We start from the raw sequence: 15,288 nt of genomic DNA on the forward strand, positions 1-15,288 counted from the left end.
TAAAGCTTTCTATGTTTAGAAATACTACACATCTAGATAGCTGAAGTGTAAAATTATTTTGCTTGGCAAGATTTTCCTTCTTCATCTTCTTGTCGTATAGATAGCTGCATGAAGTGAGTCAGTCAATCACCATTCACTGGCTAGGTGACAAAATTTTTGTACCTTCCTATCAGAGAGTTCACTGAATTTATTGATTGGTCTTCCCAGTGTTTCCTTCTAACTATGATGCTATTAACTTATAATACAAAAAAGTAACATCATGACTCTCATATAAAATGAACATGAGCCAAAACTTTTATTTAACTCATTAGGTAATGAGGGAACTAATAAGATATTATAATCAATTCAGAGGAGATTTTGGCAGTCGGGCCTTCAGAAATGCTGAAATTAATTTGCAAAATTAATTAGATGCAAAACTGCCTAATCTTCCATACAGCAATAATAGGTAATATTTGGTGTTCTGTTTTCTAGAGGGCAGAAATAAATTTTATCTATCTTTCCTGGGCCATACTGATTTGGACTACTATCATTTTTTTAAATGTTATCTTCTGCTTTTACAGACATGTAAAATGGCCTAACCAGCAGAAAGCCAGTTAAAGCTATACACTCTGGTAGACTCAGATAAAACCTCTAAAATCATATCCAGTAGTCTCTTTGTCAGTTTGGGCAATTTTTTTCTGAAACTGTATCTAATGTTGGAGTGTGATCTTGATGTTTAATCTTTTCCAGGATTCTTTTCTCAGTAGAAGAGCCTATCGCAGTCTAATAACACACTGTTATTCAACAATGTGATTGATTTTTTAAGGGTATTCACTCTTGATGGGCAATATACTGGTTCAGGATTTAGCTAGCTTAGGAGAATTATTCAATTTGGGAGGGAACTCAAGAATTTCTTATTGTTTCTTTTCTGAGCTCAGTCCTTTCCAGGCAAAGCTGTACTTTCCTTTCTCTGCTTCTGTAAACACTAAGGAAAGATTTGTGATCTGTTTTAAACTATGAGCCCAATGCCCAGATTAAATCCAAAGCTATTTCCAGTTCCCAAGATCAGAAACTCATTCTATTTCCTCCTTAACTTCATGCCCAGAAGTTCTTTTAATCCTATTATACTTGGGCCAGGACAAATTTCTTTACTGTCAAATAGAGCCAAGAGTGGGAGTAGAAGGGGAGTTTAAACAGATTTTCTGTGACAGTATATGTCAGTGGATCACTTATTCTGTAATGAAAGCCAGAGTAGTTCTACTTGCTGGAGTGGTGTTGAGGGGTGGATACATGCACTTTGAGCCATATCTTGGCCAAATAGATATAATAACTCTTTTAAAAACAGCTCAGAAAATATCTTCCCCCTTCAAGTCAGAAGGAGCATTTGTACAGAGCTAGATTTCCAAGGAATCACTTTGTAAGAGTATAGCTATGGGGATGAGGAACTAATTATTTTACAAACTAATCACATTCTATTGGTGACCTGAAGAATGACATTCCAGATTATTCACCAGGTATAACAATATGATTAATTGCTCCTTGAACCTACTTTCAAATATACTCAAATATACTCAGATCACTCTCTATTTATATAAATTAGATGTGCTTTCATGTGCTGTTACTAGCAGTGGTATCAAAGGTGAATTAAAGATAGGTAAAAATGAAGACCAGGAGCCCAATTAAATGGTTACTTTCAATAGTCTTAACTAGGATATAATGGTCGTCTGGACCTAGTGCAGTTGCTATAGCAAAGAAGAGATAGATCAAACGTGTATTTAGCAGGATTTGATTAATTAGGTGTGAGGGAGAATGCAGCATCGAAGATGACTCAGAGATGTCAGCATCTCTGTACACAGATTCTCTGTAAACAGAGGTTTCATTAACTGAGGTTTTGTACGTGAATAGTAGATATGGAAAACAGGAATGATGTGAAACTTCACATTATTATGTTGAGTTTGAGATCCTATTAACTATTCTGGAAGTTAAGTTCAAGGTCTAACCTGGACATACATATTTGATGCTATTGGGCTTATGGATTTTGGTTAAAACCATGAGTGATGATATTGCCAATGAGGGTGTGTACAAGGAAGGAAAACACTGATTGTTCAGGGACAGAAACCTGATGACAGAGCCAAAAAGGAGACTAACATATATGAGTTGAGACTCCACTGAGGAACTGAAGACAGGTTGTTGTCAATTGAGTCATTGGAAAAAAGTACTTAGAACTGAGAGCCTCGCCTTGCCTGAAGAATCAGCTGAAATTGGGAAAAGTTAATGTATAGAGAAGATAAATTTAAAGACAAAGATCCTAGAAAAGACAAAAGATGATGGGTAGAGTAAGTTGGTTGACTTTTACAAGATGAGAACAACTCACATTCTGATCCTGGAAGAAAAGTAAAAACATGTGCATGTATAAATCATTTTATACAAAGGGGGAAAGTAGATGAGTTAGTTCATGCCTGATGACTTTCATTTTATTTTAAAAATGCTGGTAAGGTTGTTGAATATATGAGGGTGGATTTTGCGTAAAAGTCAAAGAGGAAGATAAGTATATGAAACGCACTGAACAGAAAGGATAAAGTAACCAAGAAAAATAGAATGGTTGGGTGCTTTTGTAGTCCAGCTGAAATGAGATTCCATTAACTTATAGTGGCCCAAATCTAGGCAATTCTATGATTTTCTTGAGTAGTAGCAGACAGTGTATCAAGAGGCTGAGAATACTTGTTAGAGTGAGGCCCAGTGATTAACTAAGCATCTTAGGTGGGTCAGAAATGAAAGTTCAAGATGAGACTAATAGAGTATGGCAAAAAGGCTCAGAGATCTCTATGAAGTCAAAAAGTAGGTCATAGAAGTGACAGTATGAGAGAAGCATGATATTAAAAGATAGAAATTTTAAGGCTTATGATTTCTGTTGCACTTTTTTTTGGTGATAAAAAGGTCCAGTTATAAAAACCTTTGATATGAAGAAGTAGAATTGAACTGAAAAAGCCGCAAGTTCCTCAAAAACTTAAAAATAGATCTACCAATAGTTCATTGGTATTGGTTGTTGCAACAGCACAACCTTGCAATTGTACTACTAGTTATTTACCCAAAAGATATAAAAATACTGATTCAAAGGATCACATGCACTCAGATCTTTAGCAGCATTATCAACAATAGCTAAATTATGAAAAGAGCCCAAATATCCATCAGTTGGTGAGTAAATAAAGAAAATGTGATACACACCACACACACACACACACACACACACACACACACACACACAATGGACTATCACTCAGCTGTCAAAAAGAATAAAATCTTGCCATTTGCAACAACGTGGTTAGAACTAGAGTATTATGCTAAGCAAAACAAGTCAGAGAAAGATAAATGACAAATGATTTCACTCATATATGGAATTTAAGAAATAAAACAGATGAATGTAGGGGAAGGGAAAAAAGAAACGAAAACAAACCATAAGAGACTCTTTACTATAGAAAACAAACTGAGGATTGAGGGAGGGAAGTGGGTGGTGGATGGGCTAAGTGGGTGATGGGTATTGAGGAGGGCACTTGTGTTGAGCGCTGGGTATTATATGTAAGTGATGAATCACTAAATTCTACTCCTTAAGCCAACATTACATTATTTGTTAACTAACTAGAATTTAAATAAAAATTTGAAAGAAAAAAATAAGATGAATTTAAAAGAGAAAAAATAAAAGCAGTAAGAATCTATGAAATTAGTCCTTCTAGACTCTGAAAATCACCATGATTAATTATAGAACATGGGATAGAGAAAAATATTGATTCGGATTCCAAAAACTTTCATCAATATGAAGGGGTAACTATAAGCTTTTTAAATTATTGTAAAGAGCAAAAATAGAGAATAATATATTCAGAGGTTGGGAAATCCAAATAGAGAACATTACAACATTACATGAGAGTAGAGAATAAGAGTTTGAGCGTCAATAATGGTAATGACCCTTCCAGACCTTATAGCATGTAGAAAAACAAATATTTTCTTTTGGGGAAAGATTGAAGAATTTTCTTCTAGTAAGAGAGGTAGAAAGACTTTGGCTTTTTATTTTGTTTTATAAATATTTTTAAATATTAGACTAGTAATTCATTAGGCATATTTGAAAGGTATGAGAAGAGGGGTGAAGGAAAGAACAGCTTTGTGAGAGAGTGAGATTGGATAAATAGTATGTAGAAGAGAGGTTTCCATAATGAATTATGATCAGATGTAAAGATCAAGGCTGTAAAGAGTATTGCAATGATGTGACCTAAAGTTTGGAATTCTAATGTTGCCTTGGACACAGGCTCTCCTGGTGTCTCAGCAAGGGAAGCTTAGATAGGGGCTTGGTGACTTTTAATTCTTTGGGAGTAAGAGTTGAAGGAGTTTCTTTCTTCTAGTGCAGAGCACAGTGTTTGCCTTTATGAACAGCTTTTAGATGTTCCCCTTTTCTCCACTAACTGTTCTCATATAGCTCAGATATCTTATTCAAGCTTCTCTTATTTGAGCAAGCTTTGGCTTTTTCAAGTCCTTCTTGGTGTGGTACTTAGAAATAGTATACACAGTGTATCCTAACCTAAATAGAGAGGAAGGCTAAGATATTCCCAATGGATAAATGAGTATAAGCTCAGCAGAGTACAGTGGTTAGCTCATTTAACATGATACTATTGGCTTAAATTGAAATAACTTCCTATAAAGCCCTACTTTTCTTTCTCAATATGTATTATATGTATGTATGTATGAAATATAGTTAGGTTTGATCAGTCAATATTAAATGGCATAAATCCACTGTACTGATAGTCCTTTCCAGTGTTGTGTTTTCAAACATGTTGATAAATTGGAATCATGAATGTTAATTACAAATGTAATTTGTAGTTTTAAATATAACACAAAGAGCCTGCAGCATGTTAGAAACCTCTTTTCAAATTGACATCCATTATGTGTAGTGATTTATCCACTTACATTTAACTGTACTCTCATATTTTTCACATATACATATTGTCTAAAAGTATCCTATAGAAAATGTTGCAGATTGCTCCATTAGAGCTATGTAGTCTTTTTACTTTGGTCCAAAAATCCCATAAACCTGCACTTTCTGGAATTTTTATGGTACAATGAAAATACTTTGCTAAATCCATCCTCCGAATGTTATTGTTTTCCTATTTCCCCCAGTCCTTTCAACACCTCACATAACTAATCTGGTCAGTTAGTTTTGTTGAGAAGAGTATTTTGACTAACGGTTTTAACACATGGTTTCTAGAGTATCTTCAACTGGAATCTGTTGATGGTTTGGGATAATAAAAGCTGGTGTTGAATTTTAAATAGGCTGACAATAAGTATCTTTCTGTCTCTCAAGAATCAATCAAGTTATTTATTTAGCAAACTAATGACTCATTATGTCTTACATATATTAATGTCATTTTTTTGTTAACTTCTGGATGTACCAGGCATAAGGTAGATATTGGAGATACAAAGACAAACTACATTTAGTTCTTATCCTAAAGAAGCTCAGCACCTAATAACAGAAATAGGTATTTAAATAATAGTACTGAATGATAAGAGATGTAAATAAAACATGAGAATATAGAAGACCTGAAACATGTGCCAGCTGGAATTTAAATCTAAAGAAATTTAAAGTGTTCTCAAGTTAATACTACTTATTTAGCTTTGTCTGAAACCTTTTTTTTATTCTCTAGAAAGGTCTGTTTTGAAGCAAACACTTCAATGAAGCATTGCATCAGACCAGTCTTGGCCCACCAACATGAAACTGCCACCCACACCCATATTCATCAACCAGTTCTTTTATATTTTTGTTGTGGTTGTGTACTTGGGCTTAGTATAATACAGTCAGAACATTCTTGGGTATAACTCAGAATGCTGATTAGCAATCAAGTTCAGTCTCAATTTCACATGAACCTGAGGTCTGTTTCCCCACATATATTGTTTAGCACAAAAGAAAATAAATGCATTGCTTTGTGGATGAGAAATCAGGCCTAGGCTTGTTGACACCTATCTGTGGCTCCTTTCCAAGGGCTTATTTTCAAAAGCCAGATCTCCATCCTTTTGTTGAGTTGAAAAATCAAAAACAAATAAAAAGCTATAGGAAACTTCCTTTGTGGAAGAAGAAACCATGTGTGAAGAATTTTCATCCACCGTGCACTGCCAGTGTTACTAAGTGTAAATAGCAGGAGCACTGCCTCATGATTAAATTTGCCTACAAGTGATTAAGGTTATAAATTACATAAAGAAAATGAGCATGTTGCTAAAATAATTGCTCCAACACTAATTCCACCCTGTTACATCTTGCTTAAGAATCTTTTGCTATCTATGCAGTCCCATCATGGTTATTGCAAGTTTCAAGCCTGGCCTATTAGGATATGCTTTTTCACTAAAACTTACTCCTTTATTACCTTTCAGAATCAGGAGGCTAGATAATGAAAACTTAAATTACTCCCATTGGTAATTCTGTTGTTTTCCAAGGTAGTCAAAAGCTACAGAATTTTATTGGTATGTTTAAAAAGCTATATGAAAGAATTAAATTTATATGTTTTTATGCTAGCGGCTCTATTACAATGTTCTTTTTCAGTTTCTGTGGAAAGGCCTTTCATCAACAGAACTACAAAATTAGGAGACATTCTGCAGGGAAATAAATTCCTTTCATGTTTTAAGTACTAGAGTGATTTACAGCTCTCCACTGAGATGAAGGTACTCAAATAATCCCTCCCACCCATCTTTCTTTTCAAGTTTAAAGTGAACTAAGTGAATTTGCCTTTGGTGTTTTATAATGTCAATGAACTTTAAGAGCTTTTGAACAGCCACCAGGGACTAGGTCATCATTTTTTTTTTTTTTTTTTTTTAATGTTCCAATCCAATTGAAACTGCCTTTCTGGTTCAGGCCACGGCTGCCTAGCCTGGATCTGGATGCCTTGGTATTTTAGGGCACCATGGACACTGTTCCCAAGAAACTTGCCCAACTGGCCTTTCCTTGAAGGTGAATTCTCCTGTGAATTCTCTTGCTCTCTTGCACAGAAGGATTGCTACCAGAAAATGGGATTTGGCCCCTCCTTTGAGAGAAGCCGCCACTCTTTCAAATAAAATCTCTAAAGCTCCTGTTGTAAACATGACATTTTCATAGTAGCTCCATCCTTTGACACTGACATCTGCCCACTGCCGACCATCCACGTCCCATTCAAATTAGAAACTGTCTCATTCTTCTTTCCTCAGGTATCAACGGATTTCTGGACAACCACTGCTATTTTAGTTGTAGTGCAGCTAAATTATGTTTGATGACGAGACATTGAGCTTGCTTATGAAGTAAGACTTTCAAAGCTTGAGACTTAATTCACCAAACAAGTACAGGGCATAACTAAAATAAAAATAATAGTTCTTTCAATTCTGAGATATTATTAGCTGTCACAAACCAAGCAGGCTTGGGCCTGTGTCTCTCAGGAATGACAGACCTTGAAAATAAACACATGCTGCTTCATGAATCTTGTTGAATCTTGAGAAACATTTTTTTTTCAGGGTTAATATTATTTAGAAAAAACTAGATAGTGCTCTCTTGAAAGATTTAGCTATTTATAGGTATCTTTTAACATAATATGGTAAAAGTTTCTTTTCATAATAAAGACTGTAATAAGTACCTCTGAAAAGGTAAAAGCCTTTCTAAATAATTACACTAAAATATTTTTTAAAGTAAAGTTTATTTCTTTAACACACAACTCAAATATTACCATTCTGATTTTTTTCCTGACATAATTCAATACAATTTTCCTTGCTTATCTATACTATTGTTTTACCCTTGATTATACTCAATCTTTGATACCAAGTCATTTAGTCCAATTACAGTCTAACGCAAATTAGGTTTGTATCCTGGGTATTTAAATAAGTGACTGAATTATATTTTATTATAAATAACCATATTTCACAATTGGGTAAATTGTTTTATATGCCCTTAGATAGTTTTATAATAACTAAATTATGGAAGCTTTAGAATGGCCCAACAAGTTTTTGAAGGTAATGTAACTATAAGTAGAGATAGAATGGTTTGTTAATCTGTTTTCAACATATATCTGATTGGGCTTGTCATATTTTCATGGATAAATGTATTCTCCTAAATCCAAATATGCACTAAACACACAAGTAACTGAATTCCTAAATTACAGTTTTTAAGAACTGAGCTTAAATAGAAAAGTATTTCAATTAAGAAAAGGTGATGACATCTCCCTAAATGCGTATACAGGTATACACCTTGGATTTCAAAGTTGTTCCCTACTGCTAAGGCTAGCAGACATGATGAAAATGGCCCAGACAAATGAAATTTCAGTGTTCCCCACCTGGCACTGATCCTCATATTTATTTTTCCTTCTGGTTTCAAAACACTGAAACTGCCAATAACATTTTAGTTTAGGCTGATGGTGATAATGTCTTCTGAGATTTTACAGGTGTTTTATGGGAATTTTTATTCCAGAGCAGCCAATTAGAAAGCTGAATTGGGTTATAAGTTATTACTAGTTGGAAAACAGAGAATGTTTTCTTCGTACTTGTTTTCTTCTCTAGAGAACATATATGTGCTTATCAAAATATTATTACTCCTTGAAAACATTTATTCAGCTGAACAATGGCTCTTCTCATGCTATAACAGGCAGGAGGATATCAGAATAAATGCTAATAGAGGTATACCACATTTAAGGAATGAAAAAAAGCAAACCTTAAAAACCTACTCATTTGAATTAGATATTTCTAACCCAATCAAGAAATACATATTCATAGAATTAAGTTAGAATTCTGGATACAAATAATGTTTTTTTAACATTGGTCTTCTTTCTATAGAGTGTGGCATTATGAATTCTGTCCAAATACTTCCATCTTTACATAACATACTGTTGAAAGCAGTAATTTATGTGACTTGTAGACCTTTCTACGCAGGATAAATGAATATATGGCAATTATTTATTTAATCTGACCCCTGAAAAATTCAATATGGGAAAATTCAGGTGAAACTGTTGACTCTACATTTTTTTTTTAATTTTGTATCTAAGTTGGCCAAAATAACAGAACTATTGCTAAGTCATCATTTTTTAAATATGGAAACAGTAAGTTATATCTATTTTATCATTTATTTACTTTTTTAGTGAGTTATTATATACTTTAGATCTTTAGTAAATCCTCCACTTGGTCATAAGTCAGGAGCACAAGTTTCTTATGTTTTCTTCTAAAATAATTTAATTAACATTTTAAAAACTATACAAATATGCTTGCAATGATTCTGTTTTGATTTTTATATGAGATCTGTCTATGTCAATATAGCTATTTTTATGTCTGCATAAAAGCTTTATATTATGTCCTGATATTGACACATTATAACTCATTTCACCAGTTTTCTGTTTAATACTGGCTATTGACTTTATTTCTAGTTTAAATTATAATGTTGCAGTGAAGACCTTTGAACATATGTTTTGATAATTTTGGTGAGTCTGTCCAGGGTCACATTTATAGATAGGAAATGCTGGGAAAAAGAGCACCTGCATTATACATTTTGATAGATATGGCCAAATTTCCTTCAAAACATTTCCATTCTTTTACATCCCCACCAACAAGATGTGGCAGTAATTATTTACCTACCCTCTCACCAATACTGGGTACTATGCAACTTTTCATATGTGTCTATCTGATGGGAAAAAAACATAGAATCTCATGTTTTATTTTATTTTAATTATTTTAAGATTTTATTTATGCATTCATGAGAGACCAGAGAGAGAGAGGCAGAGTCACAGGCAGAGGGTGAAGCAGGCTCCATGCAGGGAGCCCGATGCGGGACTCAATCCTGGGATGCCAGAATCAAGCCCTGAGCTGAAGGTGGGTGCTAAACCGCTGAGCCACCCAGGGATCCCCAGAATCTTGTGTTTTATTTGTATATCTTTATGTATGAATGAGTTTGAAAATCTATTTGTACAGCTATAGGTTTTTTTTTTTTTTTTGGAAGCTACTCTTTCTTAATCTTTTCTTACTGTAATTGATGTACATATCATTTTAGTGTGGCTTTGTGTATATATATATATATATATATATATATATATATATATACTTATTTACCTTGAGAAAATGAGCTATGAGCTATTTTTGTTGCTCTATGCTGTCAATACAAATTGACATTTTCTCCTTTTTTTAAATTCTCTGTATCTTTTCTATAGAGAATTTTTAAGTTTTTATGTACAAAAAATTTTAAAACTCATATCTGGTTTAGTTTGGTTGGAAAAGCTATGCCTTACTCTAAAGTTTTATTAATTCAACAAAGTATTCTGTAATTTTAATTTATCATTGGTAACAATTATTAATATTGATAAGTATATTTAATATTTCAATATGAGTAGTGAGGTAAGGAACCACTTCAGCCACATTTTAAATGCTCAATAGCCACATGTGGCCATTTCTCTTGTCTTCCTCTCTTTCCCACTCTCAAATGCTTCCCCTTTTTTTGCAGTATAATTCATTTTTCTTATTGCTGCATTCCACTTGCATCTACACCTTTCAAGGTGATCACCAACAGAGGCTCTATTACAAAGCAACCCAAGCCAAAAAGTCATCGCAGCTCATTTAGTAGTCGCTCTCTAAACAGTTTGTGGTAGTCAGAGTTTAGTTTGCCATGTAACATCTTGACCAATTTATAATGAAAGTAAACAGGTTCTCAGAGCCTATCTGCCACATTTAGCCATTTAGTAAACAATCATTCATTATTATGCAGGCATAAAACTCTTTCTTTCACACTGTTTGGCAAGATTCATGATATACTATTGTCTTTTCAGGGGCTGTTTCCATGACATGTTCACTTGACATCATTCCAAAAAACTCACTCGGAATTAAGCCAGAAGCAGAAATCTCTTAACCTACTCGTCACCAGGCAACAAGGAGTCATTTTAATAATGGCAGGACATAAAACCATTTGGGAAATGAAATCTTGGGCTCCATTCCTAGACAAAGGCTACAGACCTGGCTGGAGTCTTAAACACTGTTCATGTGAAGGAAGTGTCTCTAAAGAAATTAGCAAATTCACAGATCTTGAATACCTTTTATTTCACTGGCAGAGACCCATTTCTAACATTCATTATACTACTTCAACAAACTATTAATATCACTTTTTATGCTAACTACCAAAGCATCTGGTTTCCATTAGGGTAATAATTTAATATGGATTAAAACCTTTCTAGTAAAATGCTAACTCATCACCCCTGGGTACAGGTTCTTGATTAGAATACTACCTCAAGTTGTAATTTTAATCGACTAACTCACATATGGCCACTTTTTAATGCTGAAGTACTTAAATGCCAATGTTTGTCACACTTATCCAATTAATATAATCTATTTAGAAGGCAATTGGGAATAAGTACTAAGTTTTTTCTGTTACATATTTTATATATGAAATTAGCCTGGGTCTTTATGTTGAAATTGAGAAATGCATAAATAAGTCTAAGTTCAGTGAGGAGTAAATGTTACCTATATTGTGTCATATGAAATGTGGCATTGTGTGAAAAAAAAATTCTAGGAAATTATTGAAGCCAGGATTCTTCACAATTCAGGGCAGAAGAATTTTTATGTTATTTGGTAGGCTGTGAAAGAAGTAGTAGTTCATGAAATAATTAGTTGAAGTGGTGATATATTCAGTGTGATTAGGAGAGTTTTATTTAACAGTTCCCAGGACTGCCTAATAGAAGAAAAATATAATTACAGAGTAGGGGCTAGGGAGCAGTTCTCAAGCCCTATTTGGAGAATTTTCTTAAAAGACTCACTTATCATAGAATAGAGGTGATCCAAGGAATAAATTAATTTTGTTCCATTACATTCACTTTGAGGAAATGGAAATATATTGAGGCCTATTGATATCAGTAGACTGAGCATAAGGTTACAAAAATTTTAAAGATGACCTATGTCATATCCTCCATTTAACAGGAGAATTATAAGTCCCCGAACAAGAATATGATCATCCAACCAGAGTTTAATAGAAGCGGTGGGTGGAAATCAAATCTACCTACTTTTTGTCTAGTGCAAATTCTATAGTAAAAAAAAACTAATTATTGGCATTTTTCTGGCACCAATGATGAAGGTGTCTAACCAGGCTAAGATAAAAAAGTCCAGTCTTACTGAAAGAAAGACTATGAGGAGAAAAATAATGAAATCCCCGCTCAGAGAATAAAGAGATAGAAGAATTAAGCAGCCAGTGGAATGTTAAGTCTAAGAATCAGAGAGAAGTCGGACACGTGAGTCCAGCTGCTCTAAGCAGAATGAGATATAGAAATGATCTGTAAATGATCTTTCTAATCTTTTTTTTTTAAATTTTTATTTATTTATGATAGTCACAGAGAGAGAGAGAGAGGCAGAGACACAGGCAGAGGGAGAAGCAGGCTCCATGCACCGGGAGCCCGACGTGGGATTCGATCCTGAGTCTCCAGGATCGCGCCCTGGGCCAAAGGCAGGCGCTAAACCGCTGCGCCACCCAGGGATCCCTGTAAATGATCTTTCTACAGAATAAAGGGAAAAGTCCAACAGGGAAATGGTGATCAGATTTTTAGGGGTTAAAACCACATTAAGGGCGGCCCGGGTGGCTCAGCGGTTTAGCGCCGCCTTCCACCCAGGGTGTGATCCTGGAGATCCGGGATCGAGCCCCATGTTGGGCTCCCGGCATGAAGCCTGCTTCTCCCTCTGCCTGAATAAATAAATAAAATTTATTTATGTCTCTCCTGAATAAATAAATAAAATATTGAAAGAAAGAAAGAAAGAAAGAAAGAAAGAAAGAAAGAAAGAAAAAGAAAAGAAAGAAAGAAAGAAAAGAAAAGAAAAGAAAAGAAAAGAAAAGAAAAGAAAAGAAAGAAAAGAAAAAAAGAAAAGAAAAGAAAAGAAAACCACATTAAGCAGAAGGGCCACAGAAATACTAATTGAATTTAAGAGCTGAATTATCTGCCTGTCTAATATCGTGACCAGTAACTTATTTATTTACTGTTATGTTAGAAAATAAATAAGGATCATAATTACTATGATGTAACCATGTTCAGATTAACAAGATGGTTCCTTATAAATAGAAACCAATCAATTTATAAGAAACCGTATGTTTAATATCTAACAACTATAATGCTTTCATTTGATAGGGTTATAGCAACTACCTTAATTTGTTCTGACAGAGTGAGTATGTTATTATAGCAATTTTAGAGTTACATAATTTACTGTTACCATAACAATATACTTGGCTCTACAAGCATATTCTTGAAATTCAGAAACCATTTAGCTGGTACTTTAATTTTTTATTTTTAAATTGTGAAAAAAATGTTTTTATGAAGATAACCAATTCTAGCCCTAATGAAGTACAATGCTTTCAAAGTTGTGGATAGACAACAACATAATCACTGATGCTTAAAATACAGAAGTATTTACTTTAGGACAAACAATAAAATGATCATGGGTAACTAAAACACAAGGCATTTAGTTTAGAAAATTATTTCCCCCCAATTGTTTTATTTCAATAATTATAGTAAATTGAAAAAAATAAAATACTTCTATTTTAGGATTTCAGTGCTTTAAGGTTTAACAAATAAAATCTAATAAAAGTTCCAGTAGGTCTAATACTTCTTTATTGGCTTTGCTTCTGTTGTATTTTTAGAAAAAAAGGTTGTGAGAGTAAGCAGGTATCTCTAATCCTTAAGAATAAGAACTCTTTTTACTGTATTAAAACAGTGAACTAATCATGTGTCTAAAGAAAAGAAAGTCATCCAAACCAAACAAACATCTTAAATCTGGCAAGAATTCTTTACCTCAGGCAACTAAAATAATGATCTACCTTAATTTAAGAAGGTTTCTAAATCTCAAAGTAGAATGCTACGATCTAGTTAAGTAACTTTTGTCACTCTAAATTATATGGCTGTTTTATCACAAATGTGATTCCCATGAGGTAGAAAATAGATAAACCATCAAAAACATAATATGAGAGATGCCTAAGCCACAATAACAGTGAAAATGTATGTGCACCCATGAGGCAAATGGTATCTTATTGACATATGTACACATCCTGTGTTACCTCTAAATTAAAAAAAAAATGAGACTGGTAATGAGCAGACATAATTTTATTTTTAGCCTCGGAGTCTTGAGGAAGATGGGGGCGCTGAGATGTGTGCAAAGAATAGCTCGGAGAGGGTGGGGAATGAAGAGATACTATAACTTAAGATCTATTGGATCTTTAAAACCTTTTTGAAAGTCTAAAACTTCTATGAATAGTTTAGACCTAATAGTTCATTAGATATCAAATCACTGGATCCTAAAAGGAATCTAAAATTACTGACACATAAAGAATGAGTTCAAAACTCACAAACAAAAAGGAAGAAATTTTTGTAAAGCTTCCTTTAGAGAAGTCATTTCATTTATTTGATAAATCAACACTATCCAGATTACATTATTTTCTCATTTTAAAGATGAGGTTCCGCTACTATCATAATGTCATCCCTCTTCCTGGAATAGAGAAAGAAATCACTTACTTACAAAGCCAAAGTTGAATATGTGAATTTGCTTTTCTGCTGCTACCACCTCGCCACTATCTTGACTGTACTCAATCTCCTCTTACCTCCCCTTTACGCTTTTGCAAGAATTAGAGCTACTTTATTACTTATTCTTCCATAAGAGCAAAATCAATCATGAAAGTTGCAAAATGTCATTTACTTTCCAGATTTCTGACACTCCAATTTGCTTTAGCCTCTTCGTAAGAAATACTGCTTAATGATTACCACATTGAACTTTTCTGTAAGATTTGTGGAAATGGAAAGATCATACAGCCTCCTGCAGAGCCTACTGTACCCACCTGTGCTAGTGATGTGCCTGCCCAAATGGGAAGACTGTTTTCTGATAGCTGACTCCAAATTTTCCGTGACACTCATTGGTGGACCTAGTCAAGTTCTCTACATCCCTCTTTTTTTTTTTTTTTTTTTTTTGGACACAGGCACAAATGTGTCATCTTGCTTTTATCTCATTCTGATTCTCGGCTACTCCTTTCATCCCCTGGGGTCTCTCCCTTATGGTAGGCTCTGGAATTAAATTTGTCTTTAGATTTTTATATGCAGAGGGAGGGGCAAGATGGCGGAAGAGTAAGGTCCCCAAATCACCTGTCCCCACCAAATTACCTAGATAACCTTCAAATCATCCTGAAAATCTATGAATTCCGCCTGAGATTTAAAGAGAGAACAGCTGGAATGCTACTACAGAGAGATGAGTTCGCGCTTCTATCAAGGTAGGAAGGGGGGGGGGAGAAATAAAGAAACAAAAGGCCTCCGAGGGGGAGGGGCC

This window comes from Nyctereutes procyonoides, unplaced genomic scaffold, assembly GCF_905146905.1.
Source record: "Nyctereutes procyonoides isolate TBG_1078 unplaced genomic scaffold, NYPRO_anot_genome, whole genome shotgun sequence".
NCBI lineage: Eukaryota > Metazoa > Chordata > Mammalia > Carnivora > Canidae > Nyctereutes > Nyctereutes procyonoides.